Below are 23,380 nucleotides of genomic sequence, written 5' to 3' on the forward strand. Positions count from 1 at the left end.
TTGTAGCAGTTTCTCCCAAATCTCATTTATGTCATTTAGGTCACGGCTATTCTCATAAGCTTTAACATATTTTAGCCTAATCTCACATAAACTTTCACAATTACAGATATGATGTTGTGCCATTTCTATGGGATAAGTCCCACATAAACGCCCCGTCTGTTTTCTCTCATAATGCCAAGTCTACTCCCCATGATTTAAAGAACATTCAGACATGTCAAATTTAAAAATTCAACACCGGCGAATTATAGTCGCATTCAGAAATGCAGTTATGTATATTGGGATAACAGAGCTATTTTCTCTGGATTGTAAAAACCTCCCACTATTATTTTTCGTTGCTAGCTGTATGGTATCGCCCGGATCTCTATTTTTAGCAGATGTTTTACTTTAGCAGTAGAAAAGCCCAAGCATCCATTAGCATTCTCTCTCACCCAGGTATGCTATGTGGACTTTAGCCAATTCAGTGTGGCCAGTGCCTTATTAGAGTCTATTGCCTTAAATGTTTTGAGCATCTCAACCATCAATGTCCCATTAGCTAATGCACATAGCTTAGTGTATAACATTGCAGCTCTATATTCCGTATTGTCACCAGTCCGCATCAGATTACATTCCAAAATAATATATTCACATGCTAGGGCTTTCGACATGCGAAATATTATTCTTAATATTTTACCTTCAAATGTATTCAATGCAAACACGCACGTTTTTTCCTCATATCTCCAATCCATACAACAGACATGAAGCTATTTTTGTCTAATATAACAATAATATCGTTTTAATAGAGATCTTACTTGGATCTTTATTATTCAATTTTTTAAATACATGTAAGATAGAACTTTCCTGCCATATTTTTGGTATCTTCTTATTTTTTTCCAATCCACACAAAAAGTATCTACAGGGCATTAGCCCATTTATCTGGCGATCATTTTAGCAAGCCAATATAATACAGGTGACTAACATAGAACATCTGGTCTGACCAGACGTCCAGAGCGGGTCCCTCAAGGGAACCTCGTAATAGGGCGGAATGGGTTTAACGGCACCGGCACCGGCACTGTTAAACCCATTCCGTCCGCCACGTAATGAGGCCCAATATACAGAATACTCATATATAAGGAAATCAGAATCCCATATTCCTTCTTTAAAAATGGTGACCAATTTACTCTTTTCAAATGACAAACGTGTACTCAAAACGTAGTATTCAGCATAAAATATACACTTTTATTTTTAATTCATTTAGTATGCAGTAGAAAAACTCAGTTTCATAAAAGACATTTTTTTCTTTTTAAAAAACCTTTTTTTTTATTTTATCACCCTATATCCAGGTCAGAGATGCAAACACCTTCTAACCATAAATGCACATTACACAAACACCATTAAACACTTGACATGACAGACAACAAAGCCAACATTTCAAATAAAAATAGGTCTATTTGTTGCTTTTTCATCAAACCCTACATTGGAGAACAGAGAGTGATGTAGGATGTCAATGTAAGGTTATTTTCATTATTTTCCTTTGAACTCCATTTAAATGAGCAGAACCATTTCTATTCCCTCATCCCATGCAGTCAGCACTTCTGCATCATGTCCACAGCCAGCAATCCCACATCAGCTGCCACAAATGGCGCTCAGACAGCATTGTTTTCAAACAGCGCTCCTACCCAAACCCAACAGCCAGGGCTCCCACACCCAGGGGCGTTGCTAGGGGGGGCTAAGGGGGCTATAGCCCCTGGTCTTTTGGTTGTAGCCCCGGATAGAATCTCAGGAGCTACAGCCAAAAGACTAGCCAGCCCCCAGTCCCAACAGTTCCGACATCAGCTTAGCCCAGGGTCTTTTCCAGACCTAGCAACTCCCCTGCCCACACCCTATCCCAAAGTTGGTACTAAAAAAACATTCATGCGTAGAAAGCACTCCTATGCCATGCTTGGCAGGAAAAACGTCCTATGCCTTTCACTACAGGTTGTGCTCTACCATCACCCCTGCGGCCAGCACTCTCACATCTCCAAAAAGCACTCCTACAACACTTCACATGCAGTACTCCTCCCATGCAGTCTACCTTGATAGCTGGGCAGTGGAACTGGAGATTCACAAAGGACTGTATGGGAACTTCCACCAGTAGTTGGACACTTTAAATCTGGCAACTGCTCTGTATGTCCACTTACAAATAAATCGGAAAAGTATAAACCTCAAAGGAAAAGAATGGCAATGAAAGACGTTTACAAACTGTACTTCCCAACGGGTAGTATACGCTAGGCAATGCCCCTGCCAACTCTTGTATATTGGGAAAACCAAGAGGCAAATTAAACAATGCATTGGCGAACACAGATCCAGTATCAGAAATCAAACTTCCAATAAACCACTAGTAGCACATTTCGCCCGTCTAAAACATAAAGCTAATGATATGTTCTGGTTCATTATCCGGACAGTACAGATATCTAAAAGAGGCAGTGACAGAGATCTTGCACTACGGAAATGTGAGCAAAAATGGATTTACAGCTTGGACACTGTAAAAAATTGGTTAAATTCTGCAGTTGAACAGGGAATCTTCTTTTAACATGGTAAATAACATCGAACACTCTGATGAGTGTTAAGAACATATACCCATATATACGGCAACAACAATGGTTGCCGCAGCAGTTCAAGCTATAGACACAATAAGAATCTGGTCTAACAATAAACAAGACTACTTCATAACCTGAGCGATCTGACACATATGAAAAGTCAACATTAAGAAGAGCAATAACACCTTGAAATTAGTCCATGATAAAATAGATTTCCAACATGGCAGACTAACAGAACTACACGCAGCACAGTGTGCCGGTCTAGTGTTGGATCACATGACCCACATGGAATCACAAAGCGGAAACCAGCCGCAACAACAGACGAAGGAGCTGGAAGGGACAGCGTATACAAATGTGAGCTGTACTACAGAGCGGACCCAGAGTAAAGAAGAAAACAATATTGTATTCTGTAAGTACCGACACGCCACTGGCGTATTTACACAGAAGGACGATAAATTAGGCTTATGACACACATATTAATTTTATTTATTTGGATTTGTAAAGCGCACATCTGCCCATGGGCATCGTGGCGCTGAAAGCAAACTTACTTGTTACAGGCGTACATGGAGTGAATACAGATACAGTGCAGAGCATTCATGCATATATACTTACAGTTGTGCTTAATTAAGTACAGTAGGATAGGATGGAGTTAGTTAAACAGCGTGGTTTTAAGTACTTTACGGAAGGCTTGGTATGAGTTTTCGTTCCTTAGCGCGGTAGTGAGTGCGTTCCAATTTTTAGGTGCTAGGTGTTGAAAGCTAGACCCACCGGCTTTGCTTCTTTTGAATGTGGGTACATATATCTGGTTCGTCAAATGTGACCTGGTGGGTCTGATGGATGAGTTAAGAGTGATTCTTTCAGAAAGATAGGGAGGAGCCTTGGCGGAGAGGCATCTATGGGTGATGGCCATGGATTTGAATAGTATCCTTTCTTTTATGGGTGGCCAGTGAGCTTCTTTCCTGGCTTGAGAGATGTGCTCCCTTTCAGGGATGCTTAGGGCTGCTCTTAGGGCATTGTTTTGTGTTACTTGCATTTTATTTAGGTTTTGTGCAGACGTACCTAGGAAGAGAGCGTTGCAGTAATCCAATTTGGTGCCTACTGTGGCTCTGGCTATGGCCAGGCAGTTTTTAGTGGATAGAAAGGGTTTGACAGCGTTGATTACTTTAGTGGTGAGTGCAGCAGAGGAGGCTATGGCATTGACTTGTCGTGTCATGGAAAGAGTGGAGTCAAGGTATACTCCTAACGTTTTAACTGCAGTGGAGACTGTGATGGTGGAGTTGTCTATGTTGAAGGATTTGTACCGCGGTGGGAGTTTGTTTAGAGTTTCTTTGGTGCCAACTAGTAGGATCTCTGTTTTGTCCCCGTTTAGGCAGAGGCCGTTGGCTGCCATCCAGGTTTGGATGGCTGTATAGATCTTGGTTAATGCTGCTGCGTCATGTTCATAGATCCCTGTGAGAGGGAGCAGGACTTGCGTGTCGTCAGCATAATTTGTGTAAGCTATGTGACGATGGTCCAGGTCATTGAACAGTGGGAGGGTGAAGATGTTGTATAAGGTAGGGGCGGTGCAGGACCCTTGTGGGACGCCACAATGGATAGTGGTAGGGTTAGCGCTGGCCGAGTCGGAAAAGACCTTCATGAGTCGACCCTTGAGGAATGATTTGACCCATGAGATGGCTTCTGGTGAGAAGTCGGCTTCATTTCTGAGTTGCGTGCCTAGAATATCGTGATTGACCAAGTCAAAGGTGGCAGATAGGTCTAGCAGGAGCAGAAGTGCAGGTTTGCCTTTGTCCATGATGTCATTTAGTTGGATTTTGAGATCTAGTAGGGCCGATTCGTTCCCATGTCCCGGGCGGAAACCCGATTGCCTTTTTCCTAATATGCGATTTTCTTCCAGGTATTGCTGTATTTGTGTGTACGCAATTTTGTCGAGGATCTTAAGCAGGAAGGGAACGGTTGTGATGGGTCTATAGTTGTTGGCGTTTTCAGGATCTAGAGTGGGGTTTTTGAGAAGAGGGCGCACCCAGGCTTCTTTTAGGCTGGTCGGGACTGAGTTTGTATTGAAGGATGCATTGATGAAGGTTTTGAGAAATGGGGCTAATGTTTCTACGCAGTCTTTAATTAGTTTAGCGGGGCAGGCGTCGCCTTTGCAATTAGAGGGTTTGATTCTGTTAGCAATATCGACTACCTCTTTTTCTGAGACTTCTCTAAATTTGAATGGAGTAACGGGATTTGTCTTTTTATTCTCAGTCATAGTTTCCGTATGGGAAGATAATAAGATATGCTGAGTGAGATTTGTGTGATGGTCTAGGATTTTTGCTTGGAGGAGTTCAATTTTGTTTATGAGGGCGCACTGTATGGTGCTACACCAGGCTTGGTCCTTAACAATCTCTTGAGACTTGGTGGCTGGCGTGGATAGTTCCTTGAAGGTGGCGAAAAGCTCTTTAGATTCTGAAGTGGCGTTAGCGATTCTTTCATTGTAGGATGTGGATTTGGCTGCTATAATACGTTTTTTGTATTGGGTGGCCAGTGATTTTTAGGCGGATAGTGATGCTGCGTTAGGCGCACTTTGCCATACATTTAGGGCTTTGCGTTTTTTGGTTCGTAATTCTTTTAGTTCTGCTGAGAACCAAGTATTAGAGTGTTTGGTATTTTTTGATTTTTTCTTTTGTAGAGGGGCATTGATGTCTAAGGCAGTGCTAATGGTGGATTTGTACTTATCCGCCAGAGCAGCAGGGTCTGGTGTGGCATGGAGGTTGGTAGTGAGGGCCTCTAAGTAAGGGGCAATGTTTTCTTTGGTGAGGTTCTTGGCGCTTCTGGCTAAGGCTGGTGGTGCAGGCTTGAGTTGTTTTATCGAGTTGTTGGTTGTGGGGATGAGGAAATGAATGAGAAAGTGGTCGGACCAGGGGGTGGGTGTGACAGAGCTGATGTCGAAGCCACAGTTATGGTCGGCTATCCAGTCAAGAGTACGTCCTTTGTTGTGGGTAGGATGGAGTACTTTTTGTTCAAAGCCCATTTCTTGGAGAGCTTGTGCTAATGTAATGGATGGTCTATCTTTCAGGTCGTGGAGTCCCAAATTAAGGTCTCCTAAGAGAATAGTCTTTGTAGTAGTTTTAAGGTTTTCCCCCAGCAGATGTGAGAGGTTATCCTGGAAGTCCAATATATGGCTTGGCGGGCGATATACTAGATTAAAGGTGATGGTGGTATTGGGAGAGAGTGCGATCTTGGCCGATAGAGCATCTACTTTCTCCCCTAGTTTGGGGGAGAGTTGTCTTATTTCTAGGTGATCTTTGACTATGAGGGCTACCCCCCCACCTATGGACAGTGTTCTGTCCTGTCTAAGGATGGAATATCCTGATGGGATCGCTAGGGAGATAGCTGGCCCTGCGGCATTGTGTAGCCAAGTTTCGGTGATGGCGAGAATGTCAAGGTCGAGGTTGGTAAGAAGGTCATGAATTTCTGTGGCGTGGGCAGGGAGGGATCTGGCATTAATTAGCGCACATTGTAGGTCTGGGCGTGGCGGTGGGGTGGTAGTCCGCCCTTTGGCTGCCTTCTTGGTATTGCTCATTTTGTGGTGTTTGGAGGTAGGTTTGTTTTCAATCTTTGCTGGTGGGGTTTGTGGTGCGGGTCTGGAGCGGAGCCTAGTATTTGATTTCTGGAGTTAGTGGCTCTAGGGCGCGTCGTGCGAGGGCTAGGCTTGAGATAGGTGGGTTTGGTGAAGAAGGATGGAAGGAAAGGCGTGGGGGGGTGAGTGTGGAGGGTGGGGGTGTGGTGTTGGCCATGGTGAGAGGGCACCGGGCAACAGTCAGCTATCAGTTTTGGGTAGGGCACCAATTATGTGGCTGGGTATATGTGATACAGTGTCTATGCATGGGCAACACAGTGGCTAGGCATGGGCAGCACAGTGGCTAGGCATGGGCAACACAGTGGCTAGGTATAGGCAACAAAGGCTGGGCATGGGCAACACAGTGTCTAGGTATAGGCAACAAAGGCTAGGCATGGGCAACACAGTGGCTAGGTATAGGCAACAAAGGCTAGGCATGGGCAACACAGTGGCTAGGCATGGGCAACACAGTGGCTAGGTATAGGCAACAAAGGCTAGGCATGGGCAACACAGTGGCTAGGCATGGGCAACACAGTGGCTAGGTATAGGCAACAAAGGCTAGGCATGGGCAACACAGTGGCTAGGTATAGGCAACAAGGGCTAGGCATGGGCAACACAGTGGCTAGGCATGGGCAACACAGTGGCTAGGTATAGGCCACAAAGGCTAGGCCTGGGCAACACAGTGGCTAGGCATGGGCAGCACAGCGGCTAGGTATAGGCAACAAAGGCTAGGCATGGGCACCACAGTGGCTAGGCATGGGCAACACAGTGGCTAGGCATGGGCAACACAGTGGCTAGGTATAGGCAACAAAGGCTAGGCATGGGCAACACAGTGGCTAGGCATGGGCAGCACAGTGGCTAGGTATAGGCAACAATGGCTAGGCATGGGCAACACAGTGGCTAGGTATAGGCAACAATGGCTAGGCATGGGCAACACAGTGGTTAGGTATAGGCAACAATGGCTAGGCATGGGCAACACTGTTGAGTGATAAGCTGTGGCTAGGTGTAGTTTTTAAGTAGTTATCAAGCATTGGTTTCCAGAGTGCACTCCAATCAGTTAACAGTGGAATAGCAGTCTATGCTGGTGTAGTTAACAGGGCAGTTATAGAGAAACTGCAAGGGGTACCTCATTTTCTATGAATCCTTATGTTTGAGCATGTCAGGTGCACCAGTGACACGTAGAGTGGCTCAGCAGTCTTTCTCCTGATTGACAGTGTGCATTTTACTTACAGTTCACGTGAAATATGGTATATTGCCTTCCAAAGTTTATTGCGTGAGTTTATCGGTGAGGAGTAGCTGGAGGTGGTCTGGAGGGTTGCCCAGAGCAACGCCAGTGGTTAACATTCATTCTAAACCTTCCAGCCATCACCTCTTTGTTTTTGCTTTGTTACTCCGAGTGGGACGGGTATGCCCAGACGTGGGTCCCGTGCCTGCCGGGCCTAGAGACCCAAGCTACTCCTCACTGATGATCCCCAACAAGGGCAAGACATGTTTGGGGGTGTTAGTGGTCTCGTGCAGAAGGGATGTGACCTAGCAGTTCGAGCCGGACTGCCCCTTTTGGGGTGGGGCCAAGCCTGATTTGAATATGGTCTTCCCCCTTCTGTAATGGCTTGGCAGGCGAAGAACGGTGGTCTGGAGGGTTGTCCAGAGCAACGCCAGTGGTTAAGATTCATTTTAAACCTTCCAGCCATCACCTCTTTGTTTGAATCATGCCAATTGTAACCTTTTTAACCACTAATGCACACCTTTTGTACTTTGTCACTCTCTGTTCACAGCAATTGCAAGCTTTGAACCATTGGGGAACAAATGAACATCATGTCACCCAATTAAGAAATTACTTGTCCTGAACAGGGCTTAAAATTAGAAGAGCGAGACACCAGGGATGGTGTCAGCGTGGGACTCTAGCCGAAACATATGTAGACATCCATTAGACACACAGGAGATTTTGTCTAAATTAAACAGAGACTATAATAACTGTCTCTTACATTCAAGGTTTTCCCCTGTAAGAACATGTTGAAGAACTCATAGCAATGACAGCCTGTTGACAATTTTGTGTCACATACTAACCCCATTCGTTTGCACCCATGATTAAGTTTGGAGAAACTAATATTTGTGTTGATTTTGGTGTGCGATGTGCCTTGTGGAAAGCACTTAGCACCAACATCTTGGGGGTAATTCATAGATTTTAGCGCAGAGGTAGCGCAAGAGAGCAGCGCAGAGAGGGAGCGTGCACCAGCGTGCACCGGCCGTGTGTGCTAAACAGCATTCTGGTGCACCGTGTATTCATGGAATTTCCAAGCCATTTTGAGCGCTGGCGAAGCGAACATCCTGCAGCGCCAGTTACGCCCCCAAGAACGCCTCTTGCGCAAGGAAAAGCCATTGAAATCCCCAATGCAGCGCAAAGGGCTGCGCTAAACCTGGACCAGTTTACAGGGCCGCTACACTGTAATCGCGTGAAAATACTACACGTACCCCACTCACGGCAGCCAAAACTCATGAAAATGTGCTCGCGCACCCCTCAGAATATGTGTACCCTGCTCGTGCCAGGTAAATTGCGTTGAAAAATGTACCCTCTGTGGATGGGGAGGGTGAGTGGGCTGCCTGTGGGGCATGCCCAGGGTGGATGGGATGCCTGCGTCTATTTCGGGGGTGCGCGGGAAGTTTCACACGCGATAGGACTTGGGCGAGCGGGGAATGTGTATTACGGCGGTACGCGGGGAGTATCACACGTGATAGGCCTTGGGTGAGCGGGGTACGTGTATTTGGGGGGGTACGTGTGGAGTTTCACACGTGATTGGCATTGGGCGAGTGGGGAACGTGTATTACGGAGGTATGCGGGAAGCTTCACACGCGATAGGCCTTGGGTGAGCGGGGTACATGTATTTGGGGGGTACGCATGGAGTTTCACACGCGATAGGCCTTGGGCAAGGGGGGTACGTGTATTACGGGGATACGCGGGGAGTTTCACAGGCGATAGGCCTTGGGTGAGTGGGGTACATGTATTTGGGGGGTACGCATGGAGTTTCACACGCGATAGGTCTTGAGCGAGTGGCGTACGTATATTTGGGGGTTATGCGGGAATTTTCACATGCGATAGTCCTGGCGAGAGTGGGGTATGTTTATTTCGGGGTGCGCGTGAAGTGTCACACTTGATAGGCCTTGAGCGAGCGGGGTACATGTATTTGGGGTGTGCGCAGGAAGTTTTACATGTAATTTGGCATTGTGGCCCCTCCCGGGTGTGCCCTTTCCCTCCTTTCTCATGCCCTGCAGACAGCCCACACCACAGGGGACTACCCTACACCCTGACCATGCCCTGTAAGCAGCCCACACCACAGGGGACTACCCAAAACCCTGACCATGCCCTGTAGGCACCCACACCACAGGGGACTACCCAACACCCCTGACCATGCCCTGTAGGCAGCCCACATGGCACCATGCACTTGTGAGCTCCGACTCATGTCCCCCTTCCAACCACTCACCCACCATTCACGGACACCTGCCAGCATGCCTGACTCATGTCCTCCCATAGACGGGCACCTGCCAGCAGGCCCCGACTCATGTTCCAACCATTGACAGGCACCTGCCAGCAGGCCCCGACTCATGTCCACCCACCCGACACGTCATCACACTCCAGACCCATGGCCCTTATGGCCACCCAAATCCCACCCACGCCACCCCAGTCCAAACACCCCACATTGAATTCCCAATGTCATGATACAAAATAAATAACCAGTATGCCCATGAATACATGTCCCTCAGACCCACACAATGGCGACACATGACTCTGAAAAACCACATTGTGACATGCACAAAACAAATGAGAGAAGACCACACAAGTAAAGTATAGAAAAAAAGTGTATTGAAGAATTAACGAAATTAATGAAACAAAAGCACACAATAATGAAAAGAAAGATTCCAAGTCTGGAAGTCCAAAAATGATAAAAAATGAATAAAAGTCTGCAACCAATAAAATCTAAAGTAAAATGTCTCCAATGGGTCTGTCCATCAAAAAAAAAAGTCAGAGTTTAAAAAAAGCAAAGTATTCCACCATGGGTCCAAGAAAATGAAATCCAGGTTGAAAACTATTTACAAAAGAACATCCAAGGGTCCATGAGCCCAACAATCCAAAGGAAACCTAACCTAAATCCTCCCTAAAAAATAACTATATAGAAAAAGGTGGGGCATAGTCCATGCACCCCAAAGGAAAAAAAAATAGAAAGGAAACTTACACCTACAGAACTATTTACAAAGGCAGCAGGCAAGTCCAACGGCTCACTTGTTGATGTTCCGGGCCAGGGCATCATCGAACTCCTCTTCAACGTTCCGGAGGCGGGCCCCTTCCCTGGCAGGGATGCAGCCATGGCCTCCTCCAACTCCCTGCGAGTTGCCTTAAGGCACTCAGCCTGCCTCAACGCCCTGCGCATGGAGTTCTCCGCCCTGACCATAGTGAGCCGTGCCTCTTCCGCCCGCCACTGCTCTGCATCTATTTGCCGGCCATACCGCTGCCACACGGAAGACACTCCCAATCCAGGGTCCTCCAGCCGATGCCTGCCCCTCTGATGTTGATGGCCCCGAGCCATCATCACTCCCACCTTGAGCCTGCTGCTTCTGTGCATGTGCCCTGCCTGTTGATGCCTGCACGTCCTCCTCCTGCTGGGGTCCAGTTGATGTGGTGGCCAACCCTGCTGGACCTCCGACTCCCGACTGTGGCAGGGATGTGTCCTCCACCAGCCTGGCTGCTGGGTCAGGGGCAGCACCACAGGGTGACCAGGTGATACTTGCCCAGGAAGTTGGCATGGAGGACGACTAACACATAGGGGGTTCAGTTGAGGAGGAGGTCGGTAGAAGGTCCAGCACACGGAGGAACCCAGCACTGGTGACACGTCCTAATAGGTCGACGCGGTCAACGAGGCATACGAAATAACACGCAGTGTCCTCATGAGAACCCTGCACGTCATCCCGAATGCCACGTTGATGCAACGTCACCTCAGCCAGGACAGGATCAACACGGTCCCGGATTGCCACATCCGCAGGGAGAGGAAGGCCAGTTGTTGTTTGCGCATCCCCTCCCTGAAAACAGGTCTGGACGAAGGCATCCCTGGTGGTGCGGGATGATGCAGTCACAGGATCAGGGACAGGATTACACACAGGCACCTCCGCAGCCGCCTGTGTTGCCTCCTGTCCCTGCCCCTGGACTGTACAACTAGCACCAGTGGAATCCCCCCTCCAGACCCTGTGCGTGGGCCTTCCATGGCCTCCTCCTCAACCAAACCCCCCACCAACCTGGATGACTCCGTGCCATCTTCCTCCATAGGCCCCTGGCATCACATGCAACACGGGAGTGCCGAACACATGCACACACGCCACCAGACATACATGCATCTGTACATCTCCACCACCTGTCACAGTGAAATCATCGGCATCCATGTCACATATACCAATCAGCCTCCTACATGTCGGTGTCACATGCACCATGTCACATGGTGTATCACAGTGGCACACATATCAAATACACACACACGCACATGTACATTGTGCACATACATGAAGGTGGAACCAGCATCCATGTGTCACACCACAACCATGCCAAAGTACATACACAGAAATCTAAACATGTGTGCACCCACACATGCGTTTGGGCACCATGCATTTGAACACATACACCATTGATGTGCCTCACACATGACTGGACTTACATGCGGCAGGCTCATGTCCCTGTACATACACATCCATACATGGGCCTTTTAAGACATATGTCCAACCTGCACACTCCTGCCACACCTCAATATGCACAGCGTCCAATCAGTACGCATGGACACTTACCGCTCGACTCCGGACGGGTTTGCATCTGAAGAATCTTGAGGTGGAGCGCTGGGTGTATGCGTTCCAGGACCCTCATCAGGATGTTGGTGAGGCGGACCCGGCACCCCTCTGCATGCGCTGCCTTCAAGATGCGCCGGGCCTTGCTGATGGTCCTGGACCTGAAGTCCTCCCAGCGCTTCCTGACGTGTTGCATGTCGTGGGCTGCCACCCCCTCCACGTTGATGGCAGCCACGATGTCCTTCCAGATCCTCTTCCGTCCTTCATTGTCGGCGCGTGAACTTCAGAAGTGGGCATCATAATGCCCCAGGACTTGCTCCACCAGGATGCCAACTTCATTGGCAGTGAAGCTGGCAGCCCTCTGCCTCTCTTCTGGGGGTTGCCACTGGTGCCAGATGGTGTTGTGTCGGACATGGCAACCCCCGAGGCAGGTGTGGGTGGGAAACTGGGTCCTGGGGCTGGGCTATGGAGCGATGGAATACCAGTCGGGAGTCTTATTTTCCAGCAGGGGTGGTCATAGCAACTGGACCCCTGCAGATGGCTGATGTGCAGGCACCAAATAGCAGGGCACGTGGCCAGCAGGCAGGCAGGCAGGCAGCAGCAGATGGTAGGCGGGAGGGTGCTCGAGGCTCTGGGGGGGCAGGAAAATCGCCTTCTGGGCAGGAGCGTGGTCTTCCGTGTGTTGTCGTGCGTCCAGCTTGATAGAGAGTGATTTGGCACGTGAAAAAACTGCATGTCAGCATGTAATTCGAGGAAAGGCCCTTAGTGCGTAAGTGCGTATGTCACGTGATACGCACGGGCGGTTCCCCCAGCATGGGTGCATCCGTACATGCAATAAAATCACGTCCGCGTTTGATTGCGTGTAATTCGAGGAAAGCGCGTAAGCGCGTATGTGATGTTACGCGCGCGGGTGTTGCTCTCTACATGGGTTAAAGGTGAGCGCGGGCCAGCAAAACACTGTACATGCTGTTCGTGGAGACTGACGCGTGCATTTACTCTTCTGGAATCACACGCGATTACTTCACAGTGTCTGAAGTCCGTACCTCTTCTTTTGGTGGGGTGTTGCCTACATGTTTTTTTTTTCACGCAAGGCAGACGGTGAGTCGCATACGCTTTTTTCCCACTGGGGTTCCCCCTGTGCATGCATACCGTTTAGAGGTCATTGTAGCCCGCGTGTTCCACGCATATGTGTTTTTTGTGTTCCTAGGTGCCACACCGGACTGCTGGATGTAATATTCACGCACGTGGGCTACAGGGGTCACGTACACACATTTTTTTTTTCTCCAATTTCCTGTGCTTACATTTTACTTTTATTTATTTTTTTCTTTTCTTTTTGGGGTTGCCTGTGCGTTGCGTGACCCGTCATTTCTCTGCAGGGGTCACAGACAGCCTTGCAGGGGCACTGGGGTACCTATTCCATCAAGTACCCTGCCCCCTTCTAGCCAATTGCCCAGGACAATTGTTGAGGGAACTTCCCATAGCCCATTTTCCATCGGTGCCATGGTTGTGAGGCCACCAAAGGCTAAGGGCGGCAAAGTTGGGCATCCTCCCAGGGCTGGACATGGTCGGGCACGTGGGAGCGGAAACCAGGCAGTCCAGGGTGGCCAGGGTGGCTACAGGGGTGGAAGAGGCAGGGGTGCCCCTCTGGGACGGGATGCCCAGCCACGTGCTGGTGCAGACATGCCAGCACCCACTGTGGTTCCTGGTGATGCAGCTGTTGCATCACAACCTGGCACCCATATCACCCAACAGCAATTTACATCTGCTGTCACTGGCCCACCGGTGGTCGTAGCTGCAGGTGAAGCTGTGGACACCTCCACCTGGGCTCTGGGTCAGGCAGCGCATGTTGCGTTATGTGACGAGGACTCCCAGGACGATTTACATCTTGTCCGGAGGGTGGGCTCATGTGCGCCCACTTTGGCTGTTACTGTGGCACACATGTCTGGGGCGGTTATGACATCTGCTGCCCCGAGCAGCAGGGTGGTGGTAACTGCATGTGCAGATGCAGCCAACACTACCCCGGCAGTGACTCAGACCCAAGCCAGACCTTCTGTCCTCATACCAACACCCACTGCCTTGGTCCAGTCCACCAGCGCCACTGCCCCCACTGATGAGGGCCACATTGCCCCCTCAGGGTCAGTACCAACGTCCAAAAGGAGGAAGCGTGCTCCTCCACAAGAGGCTGGGACCACAGATACGGCTCCGGCCTTCGGCACGTCAAGGAAGAAGCCTTTCTGCAATCAGGAACTGGACTTCCTTGTGGGCTACGTGTCGGAACACCAACGCAATATACTTGTGGGCCCACAGTGCCATACAACACATCACCAGCATTGGGTCCACTGGCAGCATATTGCGGATGGTGTGACATCCATGGGATTCCAGGTGCGCACAGCTCAGGATTGCTACAAGCGATGTAATGACCTCAGACGCAGTGCTAAGCAAAAGCGTGCCTCCAATTACAACATGTCTCTGGTGACTGGTGGTGGGCCACCACCAGAGGACGATGAACTCACTCAGCATGAGGAGATCGCTTCAGAGTTCATTCTGGAGGAACAAATCCATGGAGTGGGAGATTGTGATGAATCATCTGGTGAGTATTGATGCGTGTAACTCAATGACATGTGTGTTTGGCATGTGTGACCCGCCCAACTACAAGTAGGCTCTTTCCTATCTTCAGTCTCCCTCACCACCTGTGTTGTTCACCAGTGGTCTGACCTCTCAGCCCCAATTCATGGAGAGCAAGTGGCAGCTCTTAACTATTGCATTATCATTTTTTTGTACAGGTTCCAGTGCTATGCTGATGACAACCAACTAATTTCCTGGCTGACCATGGCCACCTCTTGTCCCTCCCTTATTTCTGATAGCCTCATTGGCATTTGCTTTGGTGTACTACCAACGGTCTCTGTCTGAATGTCAGCAAGACTGGCATCCTCCTCATCGATGCACCTTTTCCATCCTTTGTCATCAATCTCTGGCCAGCCCCACTCGGCCCTCCTCCTGCCTCCACATTCAAGGACAAGAACCTCTGGGTCACCTTTGACTCAACACATCCTTTTTACACACACATTTGTGAAGTCTCTTGGAATTGATTAACTTCTTGCTCTGCCACCTCGAGGGTACTGTGCCCTCCCTAACATTCTCCTACATGCTCACAGTCTGTCAAGCTCTAGTTCATTCAAGGTTGGGGTACTGTGACAGTCTCATTCAATATTCGACCTGCCTCCACCCTCCACCACTAATCTGGTACAGGACTGCAAGATTTGTTCTTGGCCTCAAGCCCTGGGATCCCATCTTTCCAGCTATGTGTCCCCTTCATTGGCTACCAGTGGATGCAAGGATGTTACTTCAGATCCTCTGCATTGTGCACAAGGTTTTTTGGGACTGGGTAAAAAATACCTTCGACAATCTCTCTACCAATTCCTCCCCCCTTGAGTCCTTTGCTCCTCTACCACACACTCCCTCAAGGTCAGTCGTTAATTTAATTTAATAAGATATGAGCAGATTTGTGTGTACAGCTGGGAGCTCACTTTTGAACAGCCAACTGGCCAAGTTGAATCTTGAGGTGAGATATATCTGCTTCTGGTACCACCTCAACACCTTCCTTCTTGCTCCTGCATTAGCCCCTCTTCTACCCAGCTGAACAGTTTCCTCTGTTGGCACTGTGCCCCTGCACACACTCTGTCCATCGGATCAGGTACCTGCTCACCCTGCCTCCGTGCTGCACTGCCTACAGGCCTCCCATATCAATGGGTCCAGTGCTTGTCCCCATACAGTCCAGCACTCTTTGTCTGCACTCATCAGATTTGCCCTGTCCAAATCATCTTGCACTTGCCACTTGCTGGCTGCACTACCACTTTTTGAATGGACATTCTATCATTGCACTTAATTTTCCTTCTTTCGTCTCCTCTGTTTGGCGCTGTTCCCCTTCTCCCCCTTCCTGGGTCTTCAACCCTTCTCCATGCACTAACGTGTTCTGTATGTCACTGTGCCCAGTATGATAGTTGTTTTGAATTCCTTTTCTCCCTTGTTCCCCTCACTTTGCTTGTTTGCCTTTGAGCCACTTGTGTACGTGTGCAATCTTGATGAGATGTCACATCATGTAATACGCATCCTTTGTCCTTGGTGCAGTCTGGCTCACTCTGAGTGTGCTGATGGCAGTGCCTCCCCATGCGCATATGTGCAGGATCATGTTACATGTGCATTCCATGTATGCCCCTAGGTGTCCTTCACCACCTGCTCATTGTTGTATGTGTCCAGGATGATCCAAATGTCATCTCATTTGGACAGCCATGTCATGTGCACTGTAGGTCTGTGTGTCATCACGCACGTCTTTGAGCTGTGCATATCTGTATCATGGCCATGGCTCCCCCAGTTACAACTATGCTACCTGGTGCATGCCATTTGCACATGATGGCTGCAATTGCCGTTACACTGCCATAATGTTTGAATATTGTCATCACTACGTACATCTTGATGTTGTAAATTGAGGGGCTACACATGCACTGCAACACACACACCCACTCCTGTGCCAAGTTAAGCCCTTCAACATGCAATCATGATGGAGCTGTGTGATGTTGACATGACATGTATGTACCCATATCCCCCCCCATCACAGTATGGAAATGCACTAGCGTAGGTGCCTCCTATGACACATGTACTGTGCATAGTTGATTGTAGTTGAGTGCTGCACATGAACATGCATGTTACATGTATGATATGATGATATGATATGGTATTTGTAACGCGCCTATACACAAGTGTTTCAAGGCGCGACGAGGCGGGGGGGGGAAACAAGGGAAAGACAGACAAACGATCCTACTAGGCCAGGTGTCATTCAGATCGCGCAAGTGCCGAGGTAAGGGGAAAAAGGAGAAAGTGCAAGGGGAGGAGGTGGGGGGAAAGTGCAGTACAAGGTAAGTAGCGTAAAATAAATAATGAATAAAAAGGGCCAGCTGGTGGCAAGTGCGAGGTAAGTGCAGAGCAAGTGCTGGGAAGGGGGCTGTAGGGCTACAGTGACAGTCCCACGGTGCAGGGGGGGCCAAGGGAGGCAGTGCAAGTGGAGAGTGGCTGGGCCCTGGACCGAGGTCGCTGAGAGTGGCCCAGATGCAGGTTAAGTGCAGAATTCAGTGGGGAGTTAAGCAGGTTTAGCAGGGGAGAGGGAGAGAGAAGGCAGAAGCGAAGAGGAAGGTTTTGAGGTGCTTCCGGAACCGGAGATGGTTCTCCTCAAGTTTCAGGGAGGCAGGAAGGCTGTTCCAGAGGGAGGCCCCTGCTGCGGAGAGAGATCTACCCCCAGCTCGTTGCTTCGAGAAGCGGCTGACCATGAGGGAGTTGGAGACGGATGAGCGAAGGGCTCGTGAAGGAAGATATTTAGGAAGAGAGAGTTGAAGGTATTTAGGCCCCAGGCCCCAGAAGGCCTTGTGGACAATGCAGAGGGTTTTGAACTTAATCCTCGCAGCCACTGGGAGCCAGTGAAGAGATTCCAGTCCAGGAGAGATACGGTCCCTGGGCTTGAGGCCAAGGACAAGTCTCGCAGTTCTGTTCTGGATAAGTTGCAGAGGGCGGAGAGTGGAGGCAGGCAGATTTAGATAGAGGCTGTTACAGTAGTCCAGCCTTGAGAGAACCAGGGCTCGGGAGACAGTGAGCTTCTGGGGGAAGGAGAGGAAGGGAAGAATACCTCTGAGGAGGTGCAGTTGGTAGTGAGACTTCTTAGAGACGTCAGATATATGAGGAGAGAAGGAGAGTGTGGAGTCGAAGATGACCCCGAGGTTTTTAGCCTTGCAGGTAGGGGCAGGAGGGGGGCCAAGGGAGGCCGGCCAGAGAGCTGAAGGGAAGGAGGGAGTGGGTGTGCCGATGAGTAGAATCTCAGTCTTACTGGCGTTAAGGCAGAGGTCATTGGCGGCACACCATTCCTTGATAGCAGACAGACAGTCGGAGATGAGGGAAGGAGAGGAGGAGGCCGAGGGTAGCCTGAAAATGAGCTGGGTATCGTCCGCATAGCACTGGAAGTAGGGGCAGAGAGCGGCGATGCGGTGGGCAAGGAGTGCCAGATACTGGTTGAAAAGCCAGGGAGAGAGGTTGGATCCCTGGGGGACACCACAGGTGGAGAAAAAGATGTCAGAGAGGAAGGAGCCCATTTGGACCTGGGAGGGTCGACCGGAAAGGAAGGAGGTCAGCCATGCCAGAGCCTGTCCAGTGATACCCAGGTTATCACGGAGGCGGTTTAGCAGGATGGCATGGTTGACAGTGTCAAAGGCAGAGGAGAGATCGAGCAGAATGAGAACACAGGGAGTGTTGGAATCGAGGTTCAGGAGCAGGTCCTCACGGATGTTCAGGAGAGCAGTTTCCGTGCTTCTGGCCGCTCTGAAGCCGGATTGATGGTCATGAAGATTACCAACAGATTCAGCATGGAGGTTAAGCTGGGAGATGGCCAGTTTCTCCAGGAGCTTGCCCAGGAAGGGAGTAATGGAGATTGGGCGATAGTTAGCGGGGCAGGAGGGGTCGGAAGAGGGTTTCTTGAGGAGGGGGTGCACAAGGGAGTGCTTGAGGGGGGATGGGAAGACTCCAGAGGCGAATGAGAGGTTGCAAAAGTCTGCAAGGGCAGGAGCCAGGGAGTCGGTGTGGTCCTTGATGGTTTTGGAGGAACAGGGGTGAACCTGTTTTGACGAGGCTTTCATAGATCGGACTTGTCTGGAAGCCTCATCAGCAGAAAAAGGTGGAAAAGCAGAGAAGGGGGGCGGAGGGGCGGCTGCAAGAGAGCAAGAGGAAGAGCCGGGAAGAGAGGGAGGGAGGAGAGAGGAGGAGAGCGAGGATAGGATGTCCTGAGTTTTTGAGATGAAGTGCGAGGCCAGTGCAGTGCAGAGGGCCTGGGAGGGGACCGGAGAGGTAGAGACTGCAGCAGGGTTGGCCAGCTCATTGCAGATTTTAAAGAGTTCGGCCGAGTTGTTAGAAGCCTCAGAGATGCGGGCTTGGATAAGGGCTCTCTTCTTGGTGAGAACGGAGAGCCGGTATTGCCTTTGGAGCAGGCGGCAGGCCAGTTTGTCAGAGGATGAACATGAAGCACGCCATTTCCTCTCTGCCACCCTGCACTTGCGTTTTAGGGTGACGAGATCCAAGTCATACCAGGAGTTACATTTGGCTTTGGGCTTCAGGCGGATTCTCATGACGGGGGCAAGGATATCGAGAGTATCAGTTATAGCGGAATAGAGCATGGAGAGGGCTGTGTCAGGGTGGGAGTCAGCCGAGGGGGGAGGAGGGGGCGAGAAGGTAGCGGCGAAAGCCTCAGCTGACACGCGCTTCATGGGTCGGATGACCGAGAAGGTGGGTGGCAGTGAAGAGGGTGGCTTTGCCTGTGGGGTAGGGAGGGAGAGGTGGGAGGATAGGAGAAAGTGATCGCTCCAGGAGAGAGGAGTGGAGAGAGGGAGGGAGAGGGGAAGGTCAGAGGAGATCAGAGCATCAAGAGTGTGCCCTGCAGAGTGGGTAGGCCCAGACGGGAGAATAGAGAGTGAGAGAGAGTTGCAGAGTTCGCGAAAGAGACCAGTGGGGGGACAGGAGGCATCGAGGTGGATGTTGAAGTCACCGATAAAGAGGAGTTGGGTGGTTGAGGACAGGAGTGAGGAGGAGAGGTCAGCCCACTCAGAGAGGAAGGAGGAAATTTGACCAGGTGGCCGATAGATAGTAGCCACGGTAAGGGAATGGCTAGGAGAGAGAGAGAGTCGGCAGACAAGACATTCAAAAGAGGAGTAGGTCTGCGTAGGAGTGACAGTGGCAGGAATCCACTCAGGGAAGATAAGGGCAACACCACCCACTGAACGGTTGGGCCTGGGCACGGAGAGGATCTTGTAGCCTTCAGGTAGGAGTGTGTCGAAGCTGGTGGCAGAGCTGGAAGTGAACCACGTCTCAGTGAGACCGAGGACGTCGAGGTCCAGTTCCTCAAGAAGGCGACAGATATCAGAGGAGTGCTTGATGGCAGAGCGAGAATTTAGAGTGGCAATGTGGAGAAGGTTGCCACCCTTGAAAAACTTCCGGGGAGGGGTACAGATCAGAGGTACGCCCTGCGGAGGTGTTAGAGAAGGAGTTGAAGAGGGAGCAAGAGAAGGGGCAGGGAGGGAGGGGAGAGGCAAGGTAGCCGAGGACAGAGGAGGGGGGACAGCGGGAGCGGAGAGGAAGTTGATGAGGCGTGGGAAGCGTCTATCAAAGAGGTGAAGGTTGGCCTGAGGGCCTTGGACCAAGACGGTCCCGTTGGCATAGACATTAATGATGGCCTTAGAGGAGTGGAAAGGGGCCAAGAGGACATCCCAACGGGTGCCACCATTAATGGGAGAGGAGGAGAAAGGAGAGAGCACAGCGACCATGTGAGGGGTCCATAGGTCAGGAGAAGGCACGAAAAAGAGAATGTCAGTGAGAGTTTCCTTGGAGCAGGCGCTCGTGTAGGTGTCAGCGATAGGGAGGCCTGGGTTGGAGACCAGGATGTCCTTTTTAAACTTTTTCCTACCGGATTTAGTGAGGAGAGCAGGATAGTCAATAGAGAAGCAGTTAGAGTAGATAGGCGAGATAGAGAGTACCATGGAGTAGGAGGGGAGGCGGACGACCCGAGTATGCAGACAGGAAGTGAGTGGAGGGCACTAGTTTACCACAATGCAGAGCAAACAGTAATGCGTATTAGGTCAGGGCCACCTAAGTTTGAGAATCCTGCGAGGGGAGAAAGAGCACCCTAGTTTAACACAATGCAGGGCAAGAAAACAGTAATGCGTATTAGGTCAGGGCCACCTAAGTTTGAGAATCCTGCGAGGGGAGAAAGAGCACCCTAGTTTAACACAATGCAGGGCAAAAAACAGTAATGCGTATTAGGTCAGGGCCACCTAAGTTTGAGAATCCTGCGAGGGGAGAAAGAGCACCCTAGTTTAACACAATGCAGGGCAAAAAAACAGTAATGCATATTAGGTCAGGGCCACCTAAGTTTGAGAATCCTGCGAGGGGAGAAAGAGCACCCTAGTTTAGCAGTAAATTGGGATAGGGAGGGGGAGGCAAAATATGGATGAGGTGAGCAAGGTGAGGAGGGGTGGGCCGGAAAGCGGAGGAGCTGGCGCCTGGCGTCCCCTGCGGACACCTGCAGACACACAGGGAGCCGCAACTGCGAGAGTCGCCCTTGGCCTTGGGGCCCTTAGCCGCAGGGGCTGCCGGGCAGAGGGCTGCCCAGGAAGGGGGGAGGTTATAGGAAGAGGGAGGAGAGGAAGGGGAGGGGGGGGTGTGGGCGGGCAGGGAGGCGGGAGGGAAGAAGAGGAGAACCAGGAAGTGGGAGGGGAGGGGGGATCAGGCAACAACAACGCGCTCGGAGCGCAGAGAAAAATTAACTTAAATATTTTTAAAGCAACACACTTTCCTCACGGATGGACTCGGGAGGGCTTCCAGGGCCTGCAGTTCCCTCTGGGCTGCCGGCGACCGCTCAACCCACGCTCAGCTGGAACAAGATGCGAGCAGGGGAGCGGGCGTCGAGTAGCCCAGGAGGAAGGCAGCCAGGCAGCCAATCAGAGGGGGGGTGGGCGGGCAGGGAGGCGGGAGGGAAGAAGAGGAGAACCAGGAAGTGGGAGGGGAGGGGGGATCAGGCAACAACAACGCGCTCGGAGCGCAGAGAAAAATTAACTTAAATATTTTTAAAGCAACACACTTTCCTCACGGATGGACTCGGGAGGGCTTCCAGGGCCTGCAGTTCCCTCTGGGCTGCCGGCGACCGCTCAACCCACGCTCAGCTGGAACAAGATGCGAGCAGGGGAGCGGGCGTCGAGTAGCCCAGGAGGAAGGCAGCCAGGCAGCCAATCAGAGGGGGGGTGGGCGGGCAGGGAGGCGGGAGGGAAGAAGAGGAGAACCAGGAAGTGGGAGGGGAGGGGGGATCAGGCAACAACAACGCGCTCGGAGCGCAGAGAAAAATTAACTTAAATATTTTTAAAGCAACACACTTTCCTCACGGATGGACTCGGGAGGGCTTCCAGGGCCTGCAGTTCCCTCTGGGCTGCCGGCGACCGCTCAACCCACGCTCAGCTGGAACAAGATGCGAGCAGGGGAGCGGGCGTCGAGTAGCCCAGGAGGAAGGCAGCCAGGCAGCCAATCAGAGGGGGGGTGGGCGGGCAGGGAGGCGGGAGGGAAGAAGAGGAGAACCAGGAAGTGGGAGGGGAGGGGGGATCAGGCAACAACAACGCGCTCGGAGCGCAGAGAAAAATTTACTTAAATATTTTTAAAGCAACACACTTTCCTCACGGATGGACTCGGGAGGGCTTCCAGGGCCTGCAGTTCCCTCTGGGCTGCCGGCGACCGCTCAACCCACGCTCAGCTGGAACATGGTGTGTTCGGTTCCATTTATAGCTGTGTCTATCTGTGTGGTAACATATGCTTATACTAGGTGCTGACTATTTTTTATCATCTCCCATTTTGGCATTGGATGTATGCCCTTTAGAGGTTGTGTGTAATGCAGGTGATGTGCAACATGCAATACATGTGTTGCATTCACATTTTACACACATCCTTTACTGCTTTTGGGATAGCCCTGCATTGCAATGCTACTGGATGCATGTTGGAGTTTGATTTGCCTGTGGCATGGCTGTTTCATTATTTGTCTGTCAATGTTGTGAACTGTATGTGTGTGGTATGTGCTACTGACGTGCGTGTTCTTGTTTCTCTTTTTTATGTTGCAGGTGATGACGCACTGACTGGCGGCAGAGGATGAAGATGTCATCCCAGACACTGTGGTCAGTTCACATGACCAACCAGGCACCAGTGGTGGTCGTGGGGTGGCAGCCCACGAGAACCCACAGGTGCTCCAGGCCATCATGTCCAGAGCTGACTCTGAGTCAGGCTCCGATGTATCCTCTGACCACTATGTTGAGCCGGATCTGCATCATGACGTGTCGTCGCCGGTAGGTGATCCTGTGTTGGATGGTCTTCTGTCTGCAACACCTGCAGTAGGGGGCCAGGCAGGATTGGAATGTCCACCTGTGGTGGTTACGGGTGCATGGTCACACTAAACACCATATGGCCATGTTCCTGGGGCATCAAGTCGATGGAGATGCAGTCCTGCAGCCGCGGGCGGCACCAACCCAGCAAGGACCACGGCTCCTTGGGCCCAACAGGGGTTGTGTCCGGCGACGCGGTGGCCCTGTGCCACCGGGGTCAACTGAGTGGGAGCGTTCCATGATTGCCATAGCACAGCAACAGGGGGGAGCAGTTGAGATGATTGCTCAAGGTATGGAAAGTGTGGCCCATTCCATCCTCCCCTCTGTTAGGCAAATGGTGCTCCATCAGCGGGCTACGCAGTCCACGTGCCGCTCGCTCAGGCTGGGCATGACAGCATATGACGGGGCGCACCGGGCTGAAATGGTGGCGCTGCGTGAAACACTTAATGCTCAAGCAGAGA

At 50.9% G+C, this 23,380-nt stretch overlaps 1 protein-coding gene across 2 annotated transcripts in view; it reads left to right on the top strand.

The window, feature by feature from the left end:
• Positions 1–23,380, top strand: part of LOC138567242 (fibulin-2-like) — a 1,012,531-nt gene that overhangs the window by 253,159 nt on the left and 735,992 nt on the right. The gene's annotated exons all lie outside the window — the stretch shown is intronic.

Source organism: Ambystoma mexicanum, chromosome 2p (assembly GCF_040938575.1).
Source record: "Ambystoma mexicanum isolate Mex_15411 chromosome 2p, UKY_AmexF1_1, whole genome shotgun sequence".
NCBI classification, from domain to species: Eukaryota; Metazoa; Chordata; class Amphibia; order Caudata; family Ambystomatidae; genus Ambystoma; species Ambystoma mexicanum.